The 26150-nt window shown below is 43.5% G+C and overlaps 1 long non-coding RNA gene across 1 annotated transcript in view; it reads right to left on the bottom strand.

Annotated features, from left to right (window-relative positions):
* Positions 1 to 25402, bottom strand: part of LOC144761781 (uncharacterized) — a 29086-nt gene extending 3684 nt beyond the window's left edge. Inside the window, exons 1-3 of the long non-coding RNA XR_013595892.1 lie at positions 25177 to 25402; positions 24344 to 24385; positions 20634 to 20858 (exon numbers count right to left, since the gene is read on the bottom strand). This is a non-coding gene — a long non-coding RNA (uncharacterized LOC144761781). The remainder of the gene's footprint in view (positions 1 to 20633; positions 20859 to 24343; positions 24386 to 25176) is intronic.
* Between the last annotated feature and the right edge of the window lie 748 nt (positions 25403 to 26150).

Raw genomic sequence — 26150 nt, 5'->3', positions numbered from 1 at the left:
CCCTAATTTGATTAATGTCGAGGGGTGAATTTGAAATATGGGATTCCTCTGCCAGGTCGAGGAGTCTAGTAAGAGGGCCGAGGACGTCAAGAAGGCGATCTTGACATGCCTTAAGGGCCCTTTCAAGACCTTTCCTTGGATCCTTTCCCAATTTGAATAAAAATTTTATGAGGTCAGGGTCGAGATTAGGGGTCTGGCAGACCTTGTCTTCGATACATGGCCTAGGGCATTCTGACCGCATGGTATTGCGTGTTTCTCTCTCTCTCTTTCTCTCTCTCTCTCTCTCTCTCTCTCTCTCTCTCTCTCTCTCTCTCTCTCGCTAGGGACACCCATCCTCTTTGTGCCGCGAGGGGCACCAATATATCTCGAGGCGCTATGACCTCCCAAAGTGCGCGAGGTGCTAGGACCTCCCAGGTTAAGTGGGGTTGTAAGACCTCCAGTAGTGCCTTCATGGTGTTTGACTTTCTTATGAGCTTTGGAGTATGCAGATTGTGGATCACGAGGAGTGTCGCCATCATTAATCAGTGGTCTTTTATTGGACATCACCTCTTTAAGTGTGTCCAGCATACATGACCCCATCTCTTTCTTCAGAAAGTTTTTAAAAGAATCACTAGTGTGGCTAGGAGAGCTTGCAACGGCGTCATCTGAATCCATGTCAGACATCGAGCCAATTTATGTCTGTTTGGATAAAGTATCTAAATTTATATTATGAATACATTGTTATTATGTATATAACTAATGATTTACAGTCTTACATTGAGTAAAATTAAATTGTTTAACCTAGGGCAAGTGTTATTTAAATCTAGGACAATTATTAATATTAAGTTAAATCCCCCTTTTTTTTAAAAATATTTTTTATGTTTAAGGTTATATACAGAGTGCACAAATATTATTAATTAGGCCTCGAGACAATTTTGCCCCGGAAATGTTCAGGGAAGGAGTAATCAATTAAGCAGTAAGGAAAACAGCTGTTCGTCGCGTCTAAATTGCTCGGAATAGAAACTGACGTGCTCGAGCTAGTAAATCTTCGATGAACAGTGGAATGACCCTTAGAGGGCAGGGCGCATAGTGCCACCGCTGCCAAGGGCCATTTCTCTGAATGCGTGTTAATTCGGAAGTCTGACGCATTGGCGGTTGAAGAGCGAGCGCGTCTATGGTATTGAGTTATGGATCCATAGGTATCCAGGGTCGTTATTTGAGCCCGAAAGCTTGCACGTTCAAGCGTGGGCCGGGATCCGAATATTTTGTTTATTTGATCGCGGAATGAGCGATTTGAATTTGCGTAAAACTAAACAGTTAAGAAAGGTCGGACATGGGTGAGGAGAAGAGGGCGGAGGTGGGGTAAAGACTACCATAAATTGGAAGTCGTAAGGGGAAGGGTTACAGGAGAGGTAACCTGTAAAAGGATCGTGAAAGAGCAAGTAGCTTCAGTTACAATCACATAAAGGGTTCTAACCAAGTAAACAGTGTACATGAGTAACAATAGGTAAACATACTATCTAATAATTAATCAAATATAATGAATATCAGTAATAACAAAGATAGCGTCAGAAGAGTAAGCAAGACAACTTATCTGTTTGTGAGCCGCATTTAAAAGAGGCAGCTCTTCTCTGGCTCATGCCTTATATTGTTGTCATGATGTCACTTCATTCTTATTCCTATTCTTTGTGATGTAAGCGGCTGTTGTGAGTTGCATTAAAGGATTAATGCATAATGTAGCCTCCTGTCTTGTAATGAAATTCAAACTCCCTGCAGCACATTCGATGAAACAATTGTTACCTTGTATTAATTAACGGAGCGGTTACAGTGACTCGTGGTGCCAATGAAGGGAATATTTCGAGGTGATGCGGGCCTTTTCACTGTTGCAATTTTGATTGCCGCTGTGTAAAAGATACTGATAAAAGCGTATTTTATACCCCTATTTAAGCAGTTGTGATTTGTATCTGTAATTACAGGTCGCATCGGACAAGACGGAATAATCTAACTTGCTGGCATTGCTCACCTTATGTTGGTAATGTGTCCGCCTGCTTCCTGCTCCGCAATTACGAGATTCCGTTAGAACCCGCTAGTTGCTCTCGTTTAAAAACGTTTAGTTCATCATTTCTATTGGTTCGCCGTTAGCGTAGTTATGCAAAACACCTATTGAAGCCTGAACATTGGATATTGTTGTACGCTCCAATGGTAGTGTCCAAACAAAGTTGCTCTATATTCAGTCGGTACTAGAGCCGCTTAAATATGTGAAGTACACTCCGATTCGCCTGCCAGAATCATGTGATTGGCTTCTGACTGACTCACCGCGTTTTCGGTTAATTTAGAGTTGGCTCTTTAATACGCATATTGCGTGAGTCTCCTGTATGGTACTATATTGCTATCGGCTATGACATTCCTATTTATTGAATCGAAAGGGGGCCCATTTTATACTTAATTTATGAGCTGCCGATATACCTTAATGTGCTCCATTTGTACCTTGTGTTACTCGGTAAACAGCCCAAACGAACAGGGTTAATTTTACAAAACTAGCACAATCTCATATTTTTACTTGGTTTTTAGATACATTTATTTTGCCCCCCTAAGTTATTAAAGACCGCTATACTTTAAACGAAATGCGTGGGTTCCCCAGAGGAATAATGTCTTTGTGTGTCAGGTCTAATCGCTCTGTAATTGTGTTTCTAAGTTGTACAGAGGCTGAGTGTTATAGATAAGAAGCGCTATATGAGGTTAACATCTAACTTTGTACAATTTTTGCCCAATCTTCTCTAGTCTTAAGTCCTGTTTCTACAGTATTAAGATAACACATGAACCACTGTTCCCTGATCTTTCTCTTAACTTCAGTGTCACCACCTTGTCTGTTTATCCTAATTTTTTCTAACACAAACCACTTTAAATCTTCACAGTTGTTGTTCTTTCCTACATAATGCTCAACAAGCGGGGCATTTATTTTTTTATTTCTTATCGCCGAGTTATGTTCCACTACCCTGGTCCGGAGTTCCCTGCTGGTCTCTCCGACATAACCAAGCCCGCAGGGGCACGTTAGGAGGTAGATAATGTTTTTACTGCGACAATTATTAAGGGTTTTTGACTTGAGGTTTTTCCCTGCGAACGTCATGTCCTTCCCTTCTATACAGTGGGGACATATGGAGCACGTACCACATTTGTGATTACCAATAGCCTGGCCTCCAGTTAATGTGATCTGTTTTTCTTTCGGGGTTTTGTAAGTTGTCACAAGGGAGTTCCTTATCAAATTATTCCTTCTAAAGGAGAATAAGGGTTTTTGCAGTGGGTTCTCTGTGTTGTAGTTAAGAATTGTTCAGTTTCTATTCACTATATTCTATATTTGATTACTTATATGTGAATACTGTGTCACAAAAACTACTCTATCCAGGGTTGCTTTTCTTTTTTCCTTTGTTTTGATCTAATAGGCTGTCCCTATCGTAGAATCTGGCTCTTTTTAATTAATTTTTAATTAATTTGTTTGGATATCCCCTTGCTTTCAACTTCTTTTTAGTGTTTTCTGCATGATAGTAGAAGTCCTTTAAAGATGTGCAGTTCTTGCGCAACCTTAAAAACTCCCCGAAGGGTATATTGTCTTTTTGTGCATGAGGGTGATTGCTTGAGTATAACAAGAGTGAGTTTTTATCGGTAGGTTTGGTGTAAAGTTCAACCTTCAGAGTTTCATCCTCACTTTTGATTAAAATATCTAAAAATTCCACCTTTTCATTATTATAGTGAGCTGTGAATCTAAGGTTTGGGTTACCCAAGTTGATCCATTCCAGAAAGGCATCTAGATCACTGCTGGCACTGTTCCATATAAAGATGATGTTGTCTATGAAACGGTGCCAGCATGTGACATTCTCAAAAAAGGATCCCAGCTCATTAAATATGTGATGTTGTTCAAACTTTCCTACGTAAGGGCAGGCCAGGCTGGGGGCACAGGTGGCCCCGATGCTGGTCCCGTTAGTTTGTAAGTAAAGTTCCTCTTTGAATAAGAAGAAATTTCTCTTTAGGATCAATTGGATACAAGACCCTAAAAAGTCCCTGTGCCCTGCCCTAGATCAACTTCCGCCAACACCCCTGCAATCGCATCAATAGTGCTGTCCTGAGGGATGTTGGTGTACAGGGCTTCAATGTCCAGGGTGACCAGGAACTGGGTCACCCTGTTGAAGCCCTGCCCCTCGAATATGGATATGGCATGAGCCGTATCTTTGATATATGATCTTTGTTTTCTTACCAATGGCTTTAGGAAGAAATCTACATACCTACTAAGAGGTTCTAGTAGTGAACCTATACCACTAATTATGGGCCTCATAGGTGGATCTACAATGTTTTTATGTATTTTCGGCAATCCATAAATTGCCGGAGTCATAGGGTGTGATTTAGTCATATATTTGTATTCGTTTTCACATATCCATCCTTCCTCTTTGCCCTTTTTAAGAAGTACGTCTACCTCACCTTTTAATTTGCCTAATTCTGCAAATTTGCTATGTTGGTAGTATTCTTTAACGTTTAAGAGATCTCTCAATTTTTCATCATATTTAGAGGTATCGAACACCACCACTCCTCCGCCCTTATCTGCGGGTTTTATAGTTAACTCTTCGCAGTTTTGTAATGTCGTTAGGGCTATTCTTTGTTCTTTATTGAGATTGTTGTTTAATTTGTTCTTTGAGCTGTTTTTATTTAATGTTTTAATTTCTAATTCAACAACTCTCTCAAAGGTCTCTACATTTTTATCTAATTGGTTCAAATGAGGTGTAAAGGTAGATTTTGGTTTAAGACCTGTTACATTGGGTTGTTCTGTGTAGGTCTTGTCCTCAAAGAATTTATTGAGAAGTATTTTCCTAAAAAAACTTTTTAAATCACTCTCTAATTCGAAAAAATTAAGTGGGTTATTGGGGGCAAAGTTAAAACCTTTTTGTAGAATAGCTTCTTCGTCCTTGCTAAGATTTCTACTAGAGAGATTTATAATGGGGAATTCATTTATCTCCAGTACTGCTTGTTCCGTGTGGCCAGAAATTCCTGGCCTCCATTTTGAGGTTGATGGTTTCGTGCTGGATCCTGGCGAGTGTATCCCCTGTAGCCCCTCTGCCCACGGTATTGGCGTCTCCCTAAAAAACCATCACGTTCAGGTGGAGGGCCATTTCTTCCTCCCTGACCACTTTCCTGTTCCTCCTCACTGCTGGAACCCGATGTTTCCGAGAAAGTGATAAGTTTGTTTCCACCTCTGGAATACATCGGTCTTTGATATTGGGGTTTTTCCCATTTCTGTTCTCTCTTATTATTGTAGTAATCCTTATTTGTATATGGGTACACTCCTTCTACCAAGTACCTTTCCACATCTTTCTTAAATTTTTAAAATTTTTTATTGGATAAGTATTCTCTATAACTATCCGCTTCTAGTTCTAACTCTTCTAGTTTTTTCTTGGCGTCCTCTAGAGCTGGATTTTGATTTAACTGGTTTTCCAATCCATCTAGCTCCTGGTTTTCTATTTCAAGCAGTTCTTGGGCTGTCTCTATAATTAAAATGAGCCAGTCGCGGCTGCATCGATTGGCAATTAATGTTCATGTTTCTATGAATTTTGGGGGTTCCCAAAACAGGCCCGGCTCATTCCTTACTTGTAGGCCAATCAGAATTACCCCTGCTTTCAAGTAATCTATAAGAAATTCCGCGTGAAGTTCAGTTCTTATTTGTTTTTCCTTTAAATTCAGAATCTTCACAAGTTATTCGTGAGTGGTGTTATTCAGCCCCTTTGAACCACCCTTACTAGACTTTAAATTCATAGGTTTGTTATATTGGTCTTCGGGAAATCCGAAGGTTTTAAGTTTGTCCATTTTAAATTAATTGGAAACCCCTTTGCTTTGAATAGTGGGTCTAACACCTATCTGATAAATGAGACTGAAAGCCTCTCCAGCCAACAGGCTGTACAATATAGTTCAAGACAAAGAGAGGTACCACTCACATGATCAAGGGAAATAAGGTAAACTACCAAAGATGAAAAAATATTTTCCCTAGACCCACAATTTTACAATTTATATACACGAAACAATAGTAATTTCGACAATAAAATATATCAAAAGTAGATCATTTATTAAAAAGTCATTATTCAACAGTAAAAAGCATGGTTATCACACCAACCAAGGGAGCACTTACAAATTACCTCCTTTGCCGAAAACGAGCAAATCAAGGGTTATTTGACTGATATCACGAGAATCTTTATCCCGGTGGGAACTTATAGACTTTCTGAGGTGAGGACAAAAAAGTCTTATAGTATAGGTAATAGGAGAGCAATGATGGAAAGGATAGAGTAACACCATGTGTTTTGTCTATATTTTAGATTTATCGTGGCAACTGCAGAATCTAACGTATATACATAAGTGAGCTTTTAATTGTACACAACACAGGTACATACCAATGTCCTAAATTAGTTTATATTATTTCATTTCTGGGTACAGAGAGGCAATAGTGAGGAGATCCTCCATGAAAGACAGCATGTTGGGGGTATGACCACCTTTTTCAAAGCAATATGTGAGACTCCCCAGATGATATAAATGGCGATCCTAAGCTACAGTTAGCGCATATAATTTTAAAGGAGAATATGTTGTTTAATTTAATTTCTGTGTTAAAACTGTTTAGAGAAATAGTTCCTTTCAGAAATGAGACACACAGTTTATATGGTTTTGTGACTAATACATTCTATATCCTTATAGGGAATGAAAGTATAAATCTCTTCGGAGACAGAATTAATTGATTGTCTTGAAAAAGATGGTGTGAAAAGCAACAAACCATCGAAACGCGTTGACGAAAACTACAGTACAATCTAGATTAGGAATACCTTTTTCCTAATACAAATTGATTGAATGTATAAGAAATTGTGTCTTAGACAGATTGTTTGATGTACAAATAGTAATAGATAAACTCTATATCAAACAACCTGTTTTGTCTGTCCCAATTATGCTGGTCATAATGACGTTATGTGAATAATAATTTTTGCTTTGGATAGTGTCATTAATTGTAGTGTCTGATTTTATGATTTTATGATCAAACATTGTGTGATAACCATGCTTTTTACTGTTGAATAATGAATTTTTAAAAAATGATCTACTTTTGATATGTTTATTGTCGAAATTACTATTGTTTAGTGTATATAAATTGTAAAATTGTGGGTCTAGGGAAAATATTTTTTCATTTTTGGTAGTTTACCTTATTTCCCTTGATCATTTAAAGGGTACCTCTCTTTGTCTTGAACTAGAGTGAATGCACAGTCAGAGGCACTCCCAATGGTAAACCAAGAAAATGCCCACTTTCCAAAAGTGCAAAAACAACAGTTGATGGACAGAATGCAGAACAATGCCATACATTCACCCCAGTACAGAGATCGGGGCCTAAATCCATTGTTTTGTTGCTCACCAAGCCATTCCTGTTTGAACCCAGCCATATGCAAATCAGTCTTGACCCTGTGGCTCATTGGAAGAGTCCAGCCCGAACTGCCAAGCCAGGTCCTCCTTGCTTTGCTCGCCCTAAGTTGGCAGGGTATGCCCAAACATGGATCCCTTGCTCACTTTGCCACTGGATTCAACCTAGCCTGGCTGATGAAAGGTGTTACCCAGAAACCGGTCCCAAGATGCTTGTTTCCGGTCCAAGGAAGACATGGCTTGGCAGTTCGGGCTGGACTGTTCCCATGAGGCACAGGGTCAAGACTGATTTGCATACAACTGTGTCTGAACTAGGGTGGCGAAGTGAGTTAAAGAATGATAATGGATTCAACCCAGATCTGTGACTGAGGGTGAGTCTCTGAAAAGTTTCAGAGCTCCGTCCATTTCCTTTTGTTTGCCACTTTCTAAAAGTGGCATTTTCAAATGCACAATTTAAAAACCACCATTACCAAAAGATGCATTAATAAATTTAGCCCGCACCCAGACGGATCTGCAGCACCCCACCCTCAGGGCCTTGAGACCCTCACAGGTGAGTAGTCGCGCTATGTAAACCATAATTGATTATTGTTTTTACTACTAAAATGTACTGTTATAAGTTATTGTCCGAGATCTTAGTCACTTTCATTAATGAGAACAATATATAATGTGAGAGGTAAGCGGTAGCAAGAAAAATGTGCAAGGGCATTTTGTGGTAATACGTGCATTATAATCAGAGATGTAACAACAACATTTACTAAGTATGCTACATAGGCACTAAAGAAGCAGCGCATACACCCACATGGTGTCCAAATCCAATATTCGTGGTGGGTGACTTTATGGAAACACGTTTTTTTCTTCAGTTAAAACACAAAAACCCCTACAGAATTAATTGTATTTATTGGATTTCTAAAAGGGTACAGTTGTATTTCTAAAAGGGTACTATAAATGTTCATTATTTGTCATGAAAATATTTTATCACAGTATTACAGAAATGTAGGGGCATATTATCAAGCAGGGCGTTAAAAATGATCGCCGTTTTAGCGGCCGAAAACTACCGCTAAAGCGGCGGTAATGGGCTTGATAATATGGCCTTGTGAATTCCAATAGCAACCCATGTTCTGGTGTGAACATGGGCTTCTATTGGAATTCTCCACGGCATATTATTAAGCCCATTATCGCCGCTTTAGCGGTAGTTTTCTGCCACTAAAACGGCGATAATTTTAACGCCCTGCTTGATAATATGCCCAGTAATTTTTACAGTGGTGTTCGCAAAGCAGCAAACAGTCATTCAGAATTTGGAAGACTCTCACTTCCATGGCATTTCCTAGCTTAAAAACAGCATACTTATTGTTTTTTTGTTATTTTTTTACATGGGCCCACCCTATCCAATATTGTCTTAGTATCTCTTGCTCAGAGAGGCCACTGTTTGCTTTGTCTCTTCTTGATTCTTCCTTCAGGTGAAAAACCTTCCCATATGGGCTGTAAGTACTTCCTCGAAGGCCTGGAGTCTTCCATTTAGCATATGCAGCTTACTGTTCAGTTCAGAGATGCACCAACCATTAAATTTTTCAGACACTTCCTCGTCACATTGACACCAATGATAAATGATGCACCTCATGATGTAGGGTATTGGGCGAGCAAGATGACCTAGGAGTAATGAAGATTACAAATACGTATTAAAACGATCAACCAACAAGTACCCCTATAAACCAGTAAGTGCCTCCCTCAGGGAATTGGGTGGCTGAACCGGAAAGCCTTGGCTGTTCCTAATAGACACCGTCCCAGTAATGTAGCACCTGCAGAATGTGATAAGAGGCCCGAGTCATGTCCCACAGATATTCATTGGCCTTTGGCTGCATGGGACCGACCCCCTTTGAAGGAATGGGGCCCCCTGGAGGGCTGGAGCCCCACTCCACTGCAGGGGCATGCCTTATTCCCCTGCTCCACCCACATACTATTAGAGCTAGCTTCAAGGCAGATCATGTCCAGACTACTTCCGCCTGAGTTTTCTCCCTTTTTCATCAGCCACAGTGCCAGGTCTTTCAGCGCCTTAGCTCACAAATGCCTTCCACTCTCTGATGGGACCCTAGAGGATATTTGGAGGGTAGTACCTTACACCTACCATCACCTTTGGAAGAGGAGCACGACTACATTAGTAAACAAGGGCACAAGGGTGGACTCCGGTATGTTTCGTGTCTATCTGTTGGGAGTGTAGTTAGCATTTGCACTGTAGATACAGTGGAACCGTAGAGAGGGTGTAAGGTGACAATACAACCCAATTATAGCTGTAATTCACAACAATACAGGTGTGAGGGAGACATTTATTTCTGTTTCCATTTGAGCCAATGTCACTCTTGCTACCTGCGCTCCGCACTCCGCTTTTGTTCAGGGAAGCACCCTAAGGCATCTGGTCAAAGGAGGATGGCACTAGTAGGTGCAGCTTCAGACTGCCTTTTCACCGCCATAAAGCAGTCCCTCCATTTCCTTACATCACTTCCGGTTCAGGATCCTCTTGGCAAGGATAAGCCACCCTTTCGTGTGATCAGCTCCTCTGTATAGACACTACTGCGTGAAGGTCCGAACGGACACTGCATACTGACAGCTGACACCCCACTTTAGCATCTTTTTCATGCTAAGGTCTTCTGTCTTAAAGTCACTCCCTGTGAGACACCTTCTTAAATAATATATACCGTGTAACACTCATTTGTTTCCAGAAATCGTAAGATGAGAACTGGAGAATTGTGTCCACGAAACAGGTTTTAAAATGTAGCTGAAATTAACTAATTTGAGAGGTGTACCTTATATTAAAATAATCGTCTCCACGTAGATTCGTGTTCTTGTGTACTAAGTGCAACGCTATATGTTTTCTAAACAATCTGTTTATTAATGAAAGCACCCAGGTTCCTGTGCTTTGATACAATACAAATTATTTATAGTTGGTAAACAAACATTTTGAATAACATTTTGAATATTACCAATGTCCTTAAATGTTTGGTACTTCTAAAACCATGGACTGACTCCATTTTGTAATAACATATGTTTGGGACAATAGTGTGAAAAAAATACTGCATAACATATTGTCAATTTGTTTTTTCTTGCCACTTAATTCAGTCCACCTTGCTGCATTATTTGCTCGAGTATTGCAGCACTGTTCCACAGGTTCACGTATAACAATAAAAATAATCTAATTGCACAGCACTGAGGGGCTCATTATGATGGCGGACTATTACGGTGATGGGACCAGCCGCGCGGCGGTCCCACCTGCTTAATTAGGATGCGCCCGCCATACTGGCGGCCACATCCTGCCCTTTTACCATTGTGGACGGTGCTGCTGGCTACAGCACCATCCGCAATGGTAAAAGGGCATGCACAGCATTTCCCTGCGCCACATGGCATGCACCATGCTGTGCCTGCCACTTGGTGCAGGGAACTGGAGGGGGGTTCCATGGGTACCCCCCAAGTGCACCCCCCACCACCTCACCCCCCAGAGGGCCCGCAACGGGGGCCCCCGAAGGCAATCCCGCCACCCATCGCCGCCATGGAAAGGCCAGTTTTAGTGGCCAAGTCCGCCCGGTCGATGCCGACCGGTGGAAAAGTGGCAGACACACTCTGTGTCCGCCGCGATACCGCCGCCATTATAATATGACCCCAGGTAAATCAGGTTGGGATGGCGGGCGGTGGCAGGCGGTGGCGATCCGTCCGCCATCCTAAAGACTCTCTATGTCTTAGGGCCTCATTTATGAGGCCCCTTGCAGCACCTCTACAGAACTTTTTTGAAGTTACGGTGGCGCAATGTGCACCGGCATATTTATAAGGCAGCGTAAAGCCACTTTACCTGGCTTTTCGTGTCCTCGTAAATATGTACCTACCACTTTCACGCAGAACACTGCATGAAAGGGTGTTCCATGGTTGTTGCTGTGGTTGTTCCCATGCAACACCCATGGAATCTGAAGCATTCCCAGATTTAGGAGAAATCGCAAACCTAATGCTTCCAAATCTAACGCCACTCCTGTTTTTAGGTCTCGACTATGCAGCACACATGCGCTACATAGGAAAAAGACCTTTAGAAATCGCTTCGCCTTTTCAGCCCAAAAACGTGCACACATTGCATTGCTTTAAATAGCAAAGTGTGCCCGTTTGGTGATTCCCTTACGTGAGCGAGCTTTCAAACCATCTGTTAATTACAAACAGATGGTTCCTGCTCGCTCCTGCAAGGGAAACAGGCGCTGGCCCCCTCCTCTCTCCTCTCCCCCTGCTGCCTCCGCCTCTCCTCGTCTTTTTTTTCCTTCAGCGGGAGGCATGCGCTCGCACTTTTTTTCTTCATGCAAACATTTTGAAGAGTCTCTGCCATGGTTTCCGGAAAACTCCATAGACAGTTCTACGCAGAGGACTAACAAAATGAGCGAGTGAGCGAGTGAGAGTGAGTATTCAGCTAGAACATTCCCTTGTCACTGCAGGGCACGATTTCAGCTCTTGCACCACAAGATGGCTGTACTGCCATGCGCGCTCTCAGCAGGTAACAGATCCGTAGTCGAGAAGCTGCAGAGTGGTTATCAAAGCGAGCCGTGTGCATGCATTTCACATACTGTGGAACTGGCAGTGGCGATGGCTAGTGTCCCCATTGCTCCAAAAACTGTGCGAGAGATAACATTGATAAATCCACTTACACAGAACCATTAACTGAAGGAGTTGGCGCGCTGCCAACAATATGTAGCATTAAATGGATCTACCATTTACAGCCTCGTTTCAAGCTACTCTTTGTACAAGGCGAGCAGGCTTTTCAACGTCGGCGGTGATCTCTTGTTTACGGGGGGCTCGGGTCTCGTTAAGAGAGAATGAGTAACAGCGCAGTGTTTATCATCCAGTGTCCGCCTTTGAAAAGGCGATTGCGGTAAAATGCATGTGCGGGCCTCCATGCAGGCCCTATCTCCCCCCAGAGCTCTGCCCCACCCTGCTGGCATGGGCAGGCTGCAAGGGGACCCACTGCAGGGCCCTACAATTTGTCACCATGGGATGAAGCTCGGGAAAGTGGTTCCAACTTATAAAACTAGAATCTACAGGACTCCCGGCGGCAGGGCTCAGGGTCTGGGAAAAGGGTGCGGGCGGAGTGAGGGGGGGGGGTTGAGGGGCAAGGTCAAAATTCAACAGGCGGTTGGCTGCACATACCAGTGGAACAGCCATGAGGGCAGGGGAGCCCACAATCCTGAATCACTATTGACACAATTATTAATTAGCATTAACACTATTAGAATGCATGAAATCTGTAATGAACGATTGTCTGTAATTGTCTGATTGAGTGAGAGCCATTAGCGTGACCACCGAGTCTGACTTCTGTTTTTTCCCTTCTCTGATGTCAGAGCAGCATGACTCCTGGCCCTTCTCTGACATCAGAGCAGCATGACTCCTGGTCGGATGTCACGGTCTGGTGCAGAGGGTCTCTACTAACTGCGTACCCCACAGACACAAGGGGGGCAGGGATGACGAGTGGTGCTCCTGCACCCCCAACCGACCCCTGTCTCTCCTGTCAGCAGCCGGTCTGGGGAGCCCCCTGCTGATGGAGAGCAGCTGTGTTGAACGATGACGAGCAGTTGTTAGTGAAGCTGGCAGCGCAGCTAGGCACCCTCCCCCCCCCCCCTGGAGAGCGCAGCTCTGGGTGTAGAGAAGTGTATATTTTACATCAGTAGTTGTCACTAACAGTTTGTTTTTTACCAATGGGTTTCGCGGACAATAATGACGCTCAAGGAATTTGCTTTTCGACAGCACCACTTACCTTTACTGAGAGCAAAATACCACCAAGAGTAATAACTTGCTGCAGTTTAGTGGTAATGTCCAATAACTGCCGCCAGTGCGTTCCATGGGATGAAAAATGTCTTGCGTTCCCTAAAGAGCCCTGGCTAAAGAAGGGCAACTTCGGAATGTTTCGGAGAGGTTCGGCCTATGCAATTAAGGGCGGGGTTTGAAACATTTCAATGAAAATACAGTGCTTCACAACTCATGCCACCTGAGCAGTATGTGGGTGCCTCTTCGTGAGTTTTATGTTTTTGCATTCAGAAAAACACAACAATGGACAAATCATTGCACAAGCCAGACCTATTGCCATAGCCAATGCTTGTTACCAGTATCAACTAAATGAGTAACAGTGATGATTTTGTTGTGAATAACTAGTAGAGAAAATGTTTCAATTCTGAAAATATGGGACCGTTAATTAAACATTACTAAGGTCTGTGGAAAGGGTAGTTGTCGGCTGTGTCTCACTCACTCCTCACATCGCTTTCCTCTGCAGTCTCTAACGGTTGGACACTTAGGCCTTCTTTCTCTTGACATGTTTCTGCAACCCTCCATCAGCATACGTCACACACCATCTTTTCTTTTCACTTTATCATTCCGCATGGACTTCCTTTCATTTACTTTTCACCATTCCCCGCTCACACACAATCCCACACCCCTGTAAGCTGTAAACACCACATTTTCTTTGGCGCTGTCCATATTTCCGCAGCAGTGCACCTTCTGCACACATCTTCTCATACTTACAGCTGGCACATATGTGACATCAGTCTTTGAGCAAGTCAGAAAGCCCAGGGTTGGATGTGCATGTCGTATGACCCCCTTTATGATCAAGCAGCGGGCACTATGAGAAATCCGCACTGCTTTCACCCACTGCTCGAGAGCGCCAACTCATGTCCAGTCGTAACACCCCTGGTCAAAATTCACCAGGCAGCCGGCCACATCTAGCAGTTCAGGCAGAATCTGCAAGCAAGAGTGTGCAACGGGGTGTAAGAAGGGTGGTCAGCTAAGGATGTGCGCGATGGTAAACACAGCTGCACTTTACTACCAACTGACTATGGGAAAGTAAGTAAACCAGCATTCAACGACAAAGATTTTACAAAACTCCTCAAGAGAGTTTAACAATTCTAAATAGAAAAGCAAGGCCTGCAATAGCAAGGGCAATAATTTTTTTGTTTATATATCTTTGTTGTTTTTTTTTTTTTATAACAAATAAGAATTTGCACAAATAGAACATCTACGTATACAAAACCACATTATGGCAGCATTTGTCTTCTTGGTGACAGGTTACGGAAATTCAGACAGTACACAATAGCTGTTGTGTCGCATTTGTAGATGGCTCATGATCGTAAAACACTGTATGCTACTTCCTGCTAACAATTGTGGTCTTTTGCTATACCAAAATGACAGACAGTTGCGCCCTTTATATTGTGATTGCATCTTATTCCGCCAGACGTCTACTGCAGGTGATTTGAATCGAAAGTCTACTTGAAAACAAGCATTGGCATAGCTAATAGGTCTCGCCTTTGGGACCTTATAAGGCACTTATAAGGTCCCAAAGGCGAGACCTATTGGCTATGCCAATGCTTGTTTCCTTTTTCTATGTTTGCTGCAGCACACATAGAAAGAGGAAATTGCCTGAAGTTATTGATTTTGTGCAGGAAGGTGTACCTTACTGCACAAAATCAATCACACCTACAGCTCAGGCCCCCCTGCATCATGGTACAAGGATGCCTGTGTTGGCGCATGGCAGCCCATTGTGCGCCGGTGCAGGGGAAAAGGACAAGAATGCACCGTATCTTATAGATTCCTGCCCTTTTGTTTTGACTAGGACAGCACAGCAAGATTCCTTGCGGCGCTGCCCTACGTTAAAACCTCATAAATGAGGCCCTTAGTTCACATCCATACAATAGAGCAAATCTGCAATAATATTTTCTAGATAACCCTAGAGGAAGATAACCCTAGAGGAAGAGCCACTGTTCAAAAACAATATATTTTGCTTATAAAGCGTTTACATTGAATCATCCACACAGAACTGTCTGGTGAGGGCAAATAAGAAGTGCAAGTAAATCTGGCTTTTATTGCATTGGAAGGTCTTTCCTTCGCAGTGATCCTGAAATGCGCCCTTTTAATATTAAGCCTTCAGCAAACATGTTCTCAGCAATAAGTTATGGATCCGAATTATACAAACAATAAATAGCAGGAATGGGCTGTTTTTGGCAATTACACCTGGCATAAATCTCTTACAGTGCCTGCAGTTATAGCTGATATCTGGTAGGTCAACAGAGCTTTTTGTCGAACACAATTTTACAGCTCTAATTATTTATAGTTTACGAGCATTTTAATTTTATCGTTTCACCAACAGTCTGCTGGGGATACGGAATGATGGCAGTTTAACAATCAGAAACACCAGTGCCAGCTGGAGAGTGCTTACCTTGGCAGGCAGTGGCCGTTTCATGGAAGGTACGTATTACTCTCTGCGTTTTATAGAAAACTAGCAGCCCGTCCCGACGTTGTCCGGGTATGAATTGCTGCCGGCCAGTAGTATATTGTTTTGTAGGATTTCGTTTTGATAGCATTTCTTATCTGTGACAGGCCTGTGAAACGCTCTGATTCACAGTGCACTGCTGATGCACTTAAGAGTGCGCGTTAAGTAGTGTGTGAACTCGAGTTTCCCTACTTTATTTTTCCTTGCAATATTATATAGCGCTAACTCGACAACATGGCATGAGCACAATTTACATTACACAAGAACACATTCCTTTGTGGTAGGCACGGGGAGACAAAGCGATTTGCCTGGAATCACAGGATGTTGAGCTGATGCCAAGATTCGAACGTAGCTCCCCAGCTCTAAAGTTCGCAATTCTAGAATTTGTGGCGGGAGGTGTGTCTTAAAGTGTATGTCGTTGCTGGCCATCAATGAGAGAGACCTGTGCTTTTTTCAAATCGGTGGTGAAAAAATATGAGTATGTTGCTGGAGATGTGGGCCGCCGTGCCACCAAGGTACTTACCGGGGGAGGGTAAACACCCATTATTCCGTAACTTTCTTTCCGCAGACCATCACTCCGCATACTTTCATTACGAAAGTACCATGACTCGGCAATGCCATTATAACACATGGCATTACCTTTTATATGCTGTTACCACGCATACATTTACACGAAATTCGTTGTAAATGCATGAATGGTAAAAGCATGTTTTTTTATGTTTGGATAAGGTAACTATGGGTATAGGGGTATATGTTTTGGGGTACTGAGGTATATGTTTTGGGGTGTTTGGGTATTTTAAGGGTTCAGATATAGTTTTGGGTTATGGGGTACAGGGGTAGTTTTAGGGTTTAGGGATAGGTATTGGTTTTGGGTTACTGGGGTATTTTTAGGGTTCAGGGCTAGGTTTGGGTTTTGGGGTATAGGGGTCTTTTTAGGGTTCAGGGGTAGATTTGGGTTTTGGGGTACAGGGGTATTTTAAGGGTTCAGGGCTAGGTTTGGGTTTTGGGGTACAGGGGTATTTTAGGGTTCAGGGGTAGGTTTGGGTTTTCGGGTACAGGGTTATTTTTATGGTTCAGGTCTAGGTTTGGGTTTTGGGGTACAGGGGTATTTTTAGGGTTCAGGGTTAGGTTTTGGGGTACAGGGGTATTTTTAGGGTTCAGGGGTAGGTTTGGGTTTTGGGGTACAGGGGTATTTTAGAGTTATGGGGTAGGTTTGGGTTTTGGGGTACAGGGTGTATTTTTATGGTTCAGGGCTAGGTTTGGGTTTTGGGGTACAGGGGTATTTTTAGGGTTCAGGGGTAGGTTCGGGTTTTGGGGTACAGGGGTATTTTTAGGGTTCGGGGCTAGATTTGGGTTTTGGGATACAGGGGTATTTTTAGGGTTATGGGGTAGGTTTGGGTTTTGAGGTACAGGGGTATTTATAGGGTTCAGGGCTAGGTTTGGATTATGGGGTACAGGGGTATTTTTAGGGTTTAGGGATAGGTTTGGGTTTTGGGGTACAGGGTATATTTATAGGGTTAAGATGGGTTAGTGTTTAAGGGTGTTGGGGTATTTTAAGGAGTAAGGGTGGGTTATGATTATGGGGTGCAGGGGTATTTAAAGGGAGCAGGGTGGACACCCGGAGCTGGAATGTACAGAACCTGGGAAGAAAAAACAATGAAATATTGGGCTTTTTTTCCGTAATCCCGCGCCCCGCACACGGCCTCGCCCCAGCACAGGCCCACAGCACACGATATGAGACATGGCATGAAGGGCGGAACGTACCACACGCCCCCAGCGTTTGTCACGCCCACAGCACACGCCCACAGCACAACGCAGACACGCCCACAAGGGACTACTTTGCTGGCACGGTTCTTTTACCTTTTAAATGTATATGGTGGGTGTCTGCATAGCCTATGTCCTTCTGCTGTAACTGCCCTTTCCAACGCTGTATTGGGTGTTGTGATTGGTGCTGTGGTTCCTGAGATTACCCGCCTCAAACGTTTGGGCTCTCTCTTTATTATATTAGTACTAGCAACCTGTCGCGACGTTGTCCGGGAGCAATTAGGCTTCAGGGCCCCCGCCCGCCCCGACGTTGTCCGTGGGTCCCCCGGACCCTTCCTCCATATATTGCAGTATTATACCTCTATGTTTACTTTGTACGCTTTTGCAACCTGCACACGTAACTTTTTCCTCCTGTAATGCACCGTTTGTCTGACTTTTTTAATGCTCCGTTTGCTTCCTCTTGCTACCTGCACACGTCACTTTTTCCTCCTATACCTCTATGTTTACTTTCTACGCTTTTGTAACCTGCACACGTAACTTATTCCTCCTGTAATGCACCGTTTGGCTCACTTTTGTAATGCTCCGTTTGCTTCCTCTTGCTCACGATGTACGCTTTTGTAACCTGCACACGTAACTTTTTCCTCCAGTAATGCACCGTTTGGCTCACTTTTGTAATGCTCCGTTTGCTTCCTCTTGCTCACGATTTTCATTTTTGCTTCATTTTTTCGCCGCTCACCGCTCCTAAATAAATAAATAAATAACCTACCTCATCCGCCGCTCACTGCTTCTCCCCACCTGTCCGCCGCTCCTCACCGCCTGTCCGCCGCACCTCACCGCTCCTCCCCGGGCCATGTCCGCCGGTCCTCCTCACTCCTGGACGCCGCTCCTCCCCGCGCTCCTCAAGTCGGGCACGAACGTCGCGGCCGGCGCTTCTTCCAAGGGACTATTTTTTTCCGGTAAATCTTTTAAATAACGTATATTTATTACGTTTATATAGCCTATGTCCATCTGCACACCCTGACGATTACAACGATGTATCGGGTGTGTGGATTGGCGCTGTGGTTCCCGAGTTTACCCGCCTCAAAGGTTCAAAGTTCTTCCTTTATAATAGTAGTATAGATAACAAAAGTTACATTTAATTTCTCATAGAAAACAAAATAACTATTATATTTGCTAAATAAAAGTATATACATCACAAACGAAAAAAGCCAATCCAGGCATATAATAAAAGAACAAAATGTAAACGTGTGCATAATAATATGAATTAAAAGCGTAACAGTATGTGGGAATTGCATAGGCTGATTTACTTGTTTAATATAGATTATTTGATTGTTTTAAATGATGTTCAATTATGCTCAACAGCGACTTCAGAGCACTTCAGCTTAAAAGTAGAGGACGACTAAGCAGACCAAGGTGAAAAAAAGAGATAAATACCTGCTCTGTTCAGATCACTTGTCACACTGTGTAATAGCATTCATTTTGCAGTCATAATTGTACCAGGACCGTCATGGATCTACACTTCTCATATCTTTTCACACCACTCACAAAAGTCAGAGTCAGAGGTAATCCTCCCACCCAGCATGCAAAAAAAGTGCTCTACACAAATATGCCCCTCCCAGCTTACTCCCCCAACCCCAAGCTAGACAAGCAAACATATAGCACTCTCACGTACAGGGAGACAAATAAACAAGGAGGTCCACACAAAGGCAGACTCGAAAAAACATACACACGTGCACTCATTACATGCTCACTGATTGGCAGTCAGATTCCCCCTTCGTAAACAAGATGGCATCACTGTTTGGCCCGGTCTATGAGAAGTAATGGAGAAACACGTGATTTGAAAACTTCAGGGCTGCAGTATTTGGGTGAAAATTAGCACCCACTAATTAGCGGTATCCGCTACTTAGCAGGTGTGCAATCTGAATTCGACATTGAGGGCCAGATTTATCATACTTTCACGCAATGCAGCAAGACACCTTGCTATACTCCGCTGCGTATAAGGGAGAGAGCGGAAATGCGCCATTTTTAACATTATGTGGCACATTCCCGTCCTCTCCTTGTGCTGGCACACAATGTGCTGCTTTGTGCTAATGTAAGCATCCTTATGTCATGGTGTGAGTTGTCATGTGTTATAGGCAGGATTGTTGAGGCCGGAAAGATCAGTTTCCTGCACCAAAAAAATCCTTAGGTCGAGTTGTACCAAGGTGTCACTCAACCTATGCAGTGCAGCAGCCTGAAATGCTGTGATGCACTGCATTGTGTGACAGGGAGAAAGCAGGAGAGTGTCATATCTACACAGATTTAACCACTCTCCTCCCCTCTCCCTAGCGCAGCATGGGATTGTGAAAACAAAATGACACACTGAACTTTGTATTCTAGTTCCTGTGGGAGACAAAGGGGAGAATACACTCTAGAAGTGGAAGCAGCTCTGCTTGTGGCACTCTCACTGCTTTTGGAGCCCAACACCTGTGACTTCAACATCCACCCCCCCCCCTGCACAGTAGAGCACCCATGTACCAAAATATAGAAGACCCTATTCCCTAGCAGTGTTATCTGGTCCATGTGGTAGAGGAGTGGGCGAGGACCTCATAGAAATGGAGGTAGTGGCAACATAGTGTGGGGCACTTCAACAACTGCAACCACATTTCAGACAACCCCCTGCAGTGTGGATCTACAGCCATGCACCACTGTTTAAACTGCCTGTTGGAAAGTGGATTTTTAGTAGTGGTAAATATTCATATACCCCTAGCAATAAGGCAACTAACTCAGTCTAAGGCTCAGAATAGGTCTCAGAAAATTATTCCATAGCTCATCCCTTCGTAGCGTGGCTGTTAGCAGGCAGGCTTAACTACAGAGATAGATATGTAAAGCATTTAAAAACAACAATTCAGTAAATAATTAAGATACACCACACAGCAAAAATCAAACATCCATTTATAAATGTACGAAATATTTTGTTTAAAATGACACCAAAATGAAAACAAAAATCCAATGTAGGTAACATGAGATATGCATTTTCAAATGCAATCTTTGTCAAGGTTCCACTACAATATGTGAACACCATATTATAAAGACATAACACAGTGCATTCAATAATAACCCATTTGAGAATGGGGCCCCTTTTCAGTAACATTTAATACCATGTACATTAATCAATCAATCAATACTTTTATAAAGCGTGACTACTCACCTGTGAGAGTCTCAAGGTGCTGGGGGCGGGACTTGGTCTGCGGTTCAGTTGTAGAGCCAGGTCTTGAGGTCATTCCTGAATTGCGGCAGCGATGGCGATTGCCTGAGGTGCAGGGGTAGGGAGTTCTAGGTCTTCGCAGCAAGGTAGGGGAAGGATCTTCCTCCAGCTGTGGTCTTACGGATTGATCTGACGGTGGCCAGGGTCAGTTGGGCATAGCGAAGATGTCTGTTGGGAGTGCAGAAGGAGAGACTGTGGTTGAGGTATCCAGGTCTGGCTTTGTAAAGGGCTTTGTAGGTATATTTAGCAGCATGCATGCCAATGAAGTTGATAATGTTTAACGCTATACAATTTATGAGTCTTCAATTTATCTTCAATCTCATTTGCAAACAACCACAGACCTCAAAACAAAGGGTCGTCCACTGAACATAATCCCTAAACATAAAAGTCCCAGCAAAAGAAGTACTTGAAAATAGGGAAACATTTTCCCCAGCCGGTTGTCCCTTATATTGGGAGGCGTAGGGTGACACAAACCGATAAGAAGAGTGCGTCTTGTGCTCTCCTCCGCGGCCCCACTGGCAATAATGTCCAGGATTGGTTCCCTAAAAAAAAGGGGGGTGGTGATGGACAGAGCATCTGAATTAAACAGAACACTCATACCCAGTCAAAAGATCAGGGCTTGATCCATCACCGTTTTTTAGCTCACTACACGATCCCAGTTCAGAACCTGGCTACATGCAAATTAGTCTGTCCCTGGCCCAGTGCATCATGGGAACAGGGCAGACCAAACTACCAAGCCAATTCTTTACTGGAAAGGAAACAAGCTTCCGGGGACCGGTTTCTGGCATTGCAGCCGTCTTCGGGCCGGCTTGCTTGAATCCTGATGGTGCAGTGAGCAAGGGACTCATGTCTGAGCATACCCTACCACTCCTCCAGGATTGGTTCCCTGACATCATGGGCCCTGCGTGACCCTAAACACACATTTTTAAAAGAGAGGTCCAGTACCGTTTGGCACCGACCGTTGCACTGTGTGTTTTCTTGATTTATGTATTAAAAACCTGCTGTGCCATTAAACAGTTCCTTTATTTACTGTTTTTAAAATTAATTGTTGCTTTTTTATGGGACAAAGAGCCCAAGCCCTTGCAGCCAAGCTGGCTTTGCTCCCCATCTGCCCTGTTTTCAAACCATTCAAGCTCTTTCTATACCTATGCCCCCAGAGTCAATGGGGCACATTAGGATGGCGGGTGGACTCCCGTCGTAAAAAGGGACCGCCCGCCATAAGGTGGGGGTCCCATGGATGCCATTAGGAAGCGCCGCCACAGTGGCGGGCGCATCCTGCATTCCTTACATTGTGGTGGGCGGTGCACTCAACACCGCCCGCCACAATGCCAGGAAGGCATGTCGTGCACAACATGGCAGGCACCGCGCGGTGCCTGCCATGTTGTGCATGGAACTGCAGGGGGGGCCCATGGGTACCCCCCATGTACACCCCCCTCCCTCAGAGCCCCTGGGGGCCCGCAACAGGCCCCCACAAGCAATTCCCACATACCCATTGCCGCCACGGAAAGGCATGCTTCTGCCCTCATAGTAATATGGCTGGCGGTGTCTAACAGACACCACCACCATATAAACTGCTTTTCTACCCGGTAGGCAATCGGGCGGATTGCCTTCCGGCGGAAAACCGGCGGATGGTCTTCCCTTCCACCGGGGTCTGGGCGGGGGGAAATTGGTAGCTGGTGGAGGTTTTTGGCGGGCGGATTGCCACCGCCATACAGGCGGTGGCGATTCACCCGTTATCCTAATGTGCCCCAAAGTCTTCCTTTCACTTCCCTTGAAACTTTGAGGGGAGGCATAAAAATACTCCCAGATATCCAAGGAAAATACGATTTACTGTTTTCACAGTAGGCTTTGAATATTTGAGGAAAGAATGTGTAAGCATTGTCATACATTAGGCAAATGGGGAGATTAAATGTACAAGTTATTCATGGACATTAGAGGGAAATGCAGTTGCACGAGCGCCAACAATTGATGGGCATAGACAGCCTAAACAGACAGTGCACCAGCACTTTTCTCATACCAGTAGGGAAGCTGGTGTGGGTTCCTACCTCCTGCCCACTGGGTACATGTATGGGCAGGAATCTGACCACAGGGTGTTGACTTAGGACTGGTGAGCTAGCGTGGTTCACCACAAAGCTGCCAGGGATCTAGCCCTCGCTGGCAGTCTGAACCAGGTGAATCACAGTGATGTGATTCCTTTTGGCCTTGGCCCAGTCAGTTCATCAAGTCAGGCTCGATAACAGTAAGTCCAAGACACACTAGCCCTCCTCAGGGGAAGGTAATCCACAGAAAGGGAGACCAAAGAAGCCCTCATTTCTTGGTAATCCCGAAAGGCACTCCTCATGGGAGATTGGCAAGTCCCCACTGCTACCAATGACACATGTTGGTGCCCCCAAGTTGAGGGGCACTGATGCAACTCCACTTCAGCACTTCACTTGAGAAGCAAAACACAGGTTTCTCTGGTCGCTTTTCACAGAGTTTCGAGCATTTTGCTCCTGGTAGTTTGCTCTAGCAACCAGGAAAGGGAGTTTTAGGGTTTCTGTTTTCTTAACATTTAGTAATTTTTGGAGGTGATTTTCTACTGTTTTCTCTCCAACAAAAGAGAGGCCAGGCAGGGAATGCCCCCTCATAGCTCCTCACAGCTTGCTGGTCATGACTCCTGTGCAGCAGACACTACCGTCTCTGCTGTCTGGCCTCCTTTAATTACTTCTTCAGCAGCACCCCAACACCCTAGAGGCAGGGTAAATGCTCTGCAGAACTTCCCTAGCCCCTGGACCTTCTTGTATGGTGTCTCTGTGTCCAGTAGGAGATAGGAGGGTTCACTTCAGGGGTAGCCACCACAGGATAGGACAACAAAAGTTCTAGAGGTACCCTCTCCTTCAGAGTCCCAAACAAACCCACCCTTTACCATCCCCCAAAGGGAGTGTCACAGGCCCTGGAGTCACAACTTCACAGAATCCAGGTAAGTACTAGACCAGAGTGATCCTTCACTCCAGACAGGGGTTCATCTATGATGAATCTGTCTGCTCTTGTCTTCTGCAGGTTTCAGTGATTTGCTAAGTTATTTCCTTGCGCTAGGTTTTAAAAGTGGAGTTGGAGAGTACTAGAGAGTAACTGTCTCTGTCAAATCTAAAAATACACATGATCCCTCCATTCCTGAGCCATCCCTCACGCTCTGCATAATGAGATTTTTTCGAAATGGCAGAATACATTCTTAGTCAGTCACAGATCATGTAGTGCTATTATTCATCTTCTGAAACTGAAGCAGCAAGCTAGTCCCTTTCTTCAATATTTTAAAGGTGAGCATCTTCTATGGTTGGTGCCAGAGGCCAATGGTAATATCTAGACAATGTAGATTTCTCCTCCACCCTCTCAGGAACAGGTTTAATACACTCCCAATTGATGTACTGTGTGAGGGATCTGAGCTTTTGATCTACCTATGGGTCAGCAGGAAAATACACCTCGCCTAGCAGACTGAGTGATAAAATACCTCTAAATACAAAAAGGGATTTGATCCAAATCAGGAATAGGGGCTGGGATCTCAATCAGTAAGAAAAACAATGACCCAGGAAACCATAGATTAACCAAATGTATTCATATACAACATGTTTACTCTAGGTTTATGTCTCCAATTACTTTGCCTGATTAACTCATACCTTAATTTTCATATCCACTGTAAAGGACCTCCTATACCCCAGCTGCAATATATTATCGAAAAAGAGAACAAATCATTTATTTACTCCTTAATTACCTGTTGCTATATTTAAATTCGTTTTCATCGCGTAATTCATATGCCCATACATATATTTATGAAACGTACATGGCGTTACATCAAGTCATTTGTGTGCAAAAATATGAATTCACAACGTTTATATGACAAAAAAGTACAATTACTTAAAACATAAAAAAGTAACAGTTACATAAATCATGAGCATAATGCATAAACAACATTGTTCATCACAGTATCACTAAGACATTCGCATGAAAAAGTGTCCCTTTAGTGTCTCATGAAATGAAATCCAATACATAGAAAAACCACATATAGAATTATTGAACATATAATATGCCTTTAAAAACATTTGTTACTTCCCTTGTCTAATCTAAAGAAAATCAATAGGCCATTGTGGGTTGTGGCATTCAATTGCAGTTTGGTCCCATCCTTGCTTTATGGTCCTCAAAAATGTTACTTGTCTACACCTACTCACAGTCAGTGTGAGGTAAGTTACTCTCAACCCCCTTATCTACTCATATGCATGTTGACCGTCTAAAGGCACCATTTTTTGATGGAAGTCTTCCTCAGGCCTAGAATTAGGATGTGTTTCACTCCAATAATACCGTTTTATGGTACCTAATAGTACTGTGGTGGAAAGCAGGTCAATACAAACAGGAATATTCAATGTGAATATTTCTCAAGAGTGGTACCTCCATTTTGTCCTTTCACATTTCTAAATATGTGAGGTAAATAGTGTGTGCTCCATTTGAATCATACCAGGCCATATCGAAGAAGAGTGGTGAGGCAAGATGGCGGCTGAGTGAGAGGTCGCATCAGCAGCACTTTGTGAGCCCGGCAGATTCTAGTACTATTAAATCTCGCAACCTTTTTTTTGGTAAAGAGAGGTAAAAAAAAAACGATCATGAAAGACTTATGGATATCCTGCTTGAACTTGAACTAGCACCAGGAGCGAGGAGTCTGGTGTTTGGAAATTATACGTGCCCTGTCTCATGTTTTTGCTTGTGGACCGCAAATGAGAACTGAGAAGTGAGACCGGTGTTGTGTAATATCTGGTATCCCCTCGGGATCGAGTATCCCCTTCTCTTCGGCAGTTTCCGGACGTCCTGCCTATTGGAGAGCTCAGACGAGCCCCCAGTAGCCCCGCCCACCCCAGGAGAGACGAATCTCGGCTCAGGCAGGCAAAACGAGCAGTGCGCCGAGCTGAGCTGCTGATGTAAATGCACGCATACAGCCATTGAATCCCTTACGTCTTGGAGACAGAAGAGGAAATAATTCACGGTGTTGAAATTAGCTCGTATTACAATTCTTTTCTTGGCCATCTCCAACTGCTTATTACGTTCCCGAATGCAGAGTTTTTTTTAAGAAGCACGATTACAAAGTGATTTACAGTAAAATCTTCATTGAAATGTTTTTCAAGTTTATGTTCGCTAATATGTCTGTGGTTTGTGAGCATATTATTGTGTGTCTGAGAAAAACCATGTATGCCTTTGTGCCACTTTCATCGTGAGCTGTGTTTGTATATCTACTTACTTTAGTTCAAGCACATAACTGGCAAGGTTTCAGATTGCTATGTGTGACATTTTCATAATTTTAGTGTAATTAATGAGCAGCACTTCAATGACAATGAGGGACACGTTTTGGCTCGCAAAGTTAAGCAATGAAGACATGAAAAACATGTACATTTCAGAAATTACTCCCATTTCAGCAGCGAGAACCTCTACGGCCCCCTG

Source organism: Lissotriton helveticus, chromosome 6 (genome assembly GCF_964261635.1).
Source record: "Lissotriton helveticus chromosome 6, aLisHel1.1, whole genome shotgun sequence".
NCBI classification, from domain to species: Eukaryota; Metazoa; Chordata; class Amphibia; order Caudata; family Salamandridae; genus Lissotriton; species Lissotriton helveticus.
Note: the sequence above shows the minus strand (reverse complement) of the source record. Positions and strands in the feature narration are given on the sequence as shown.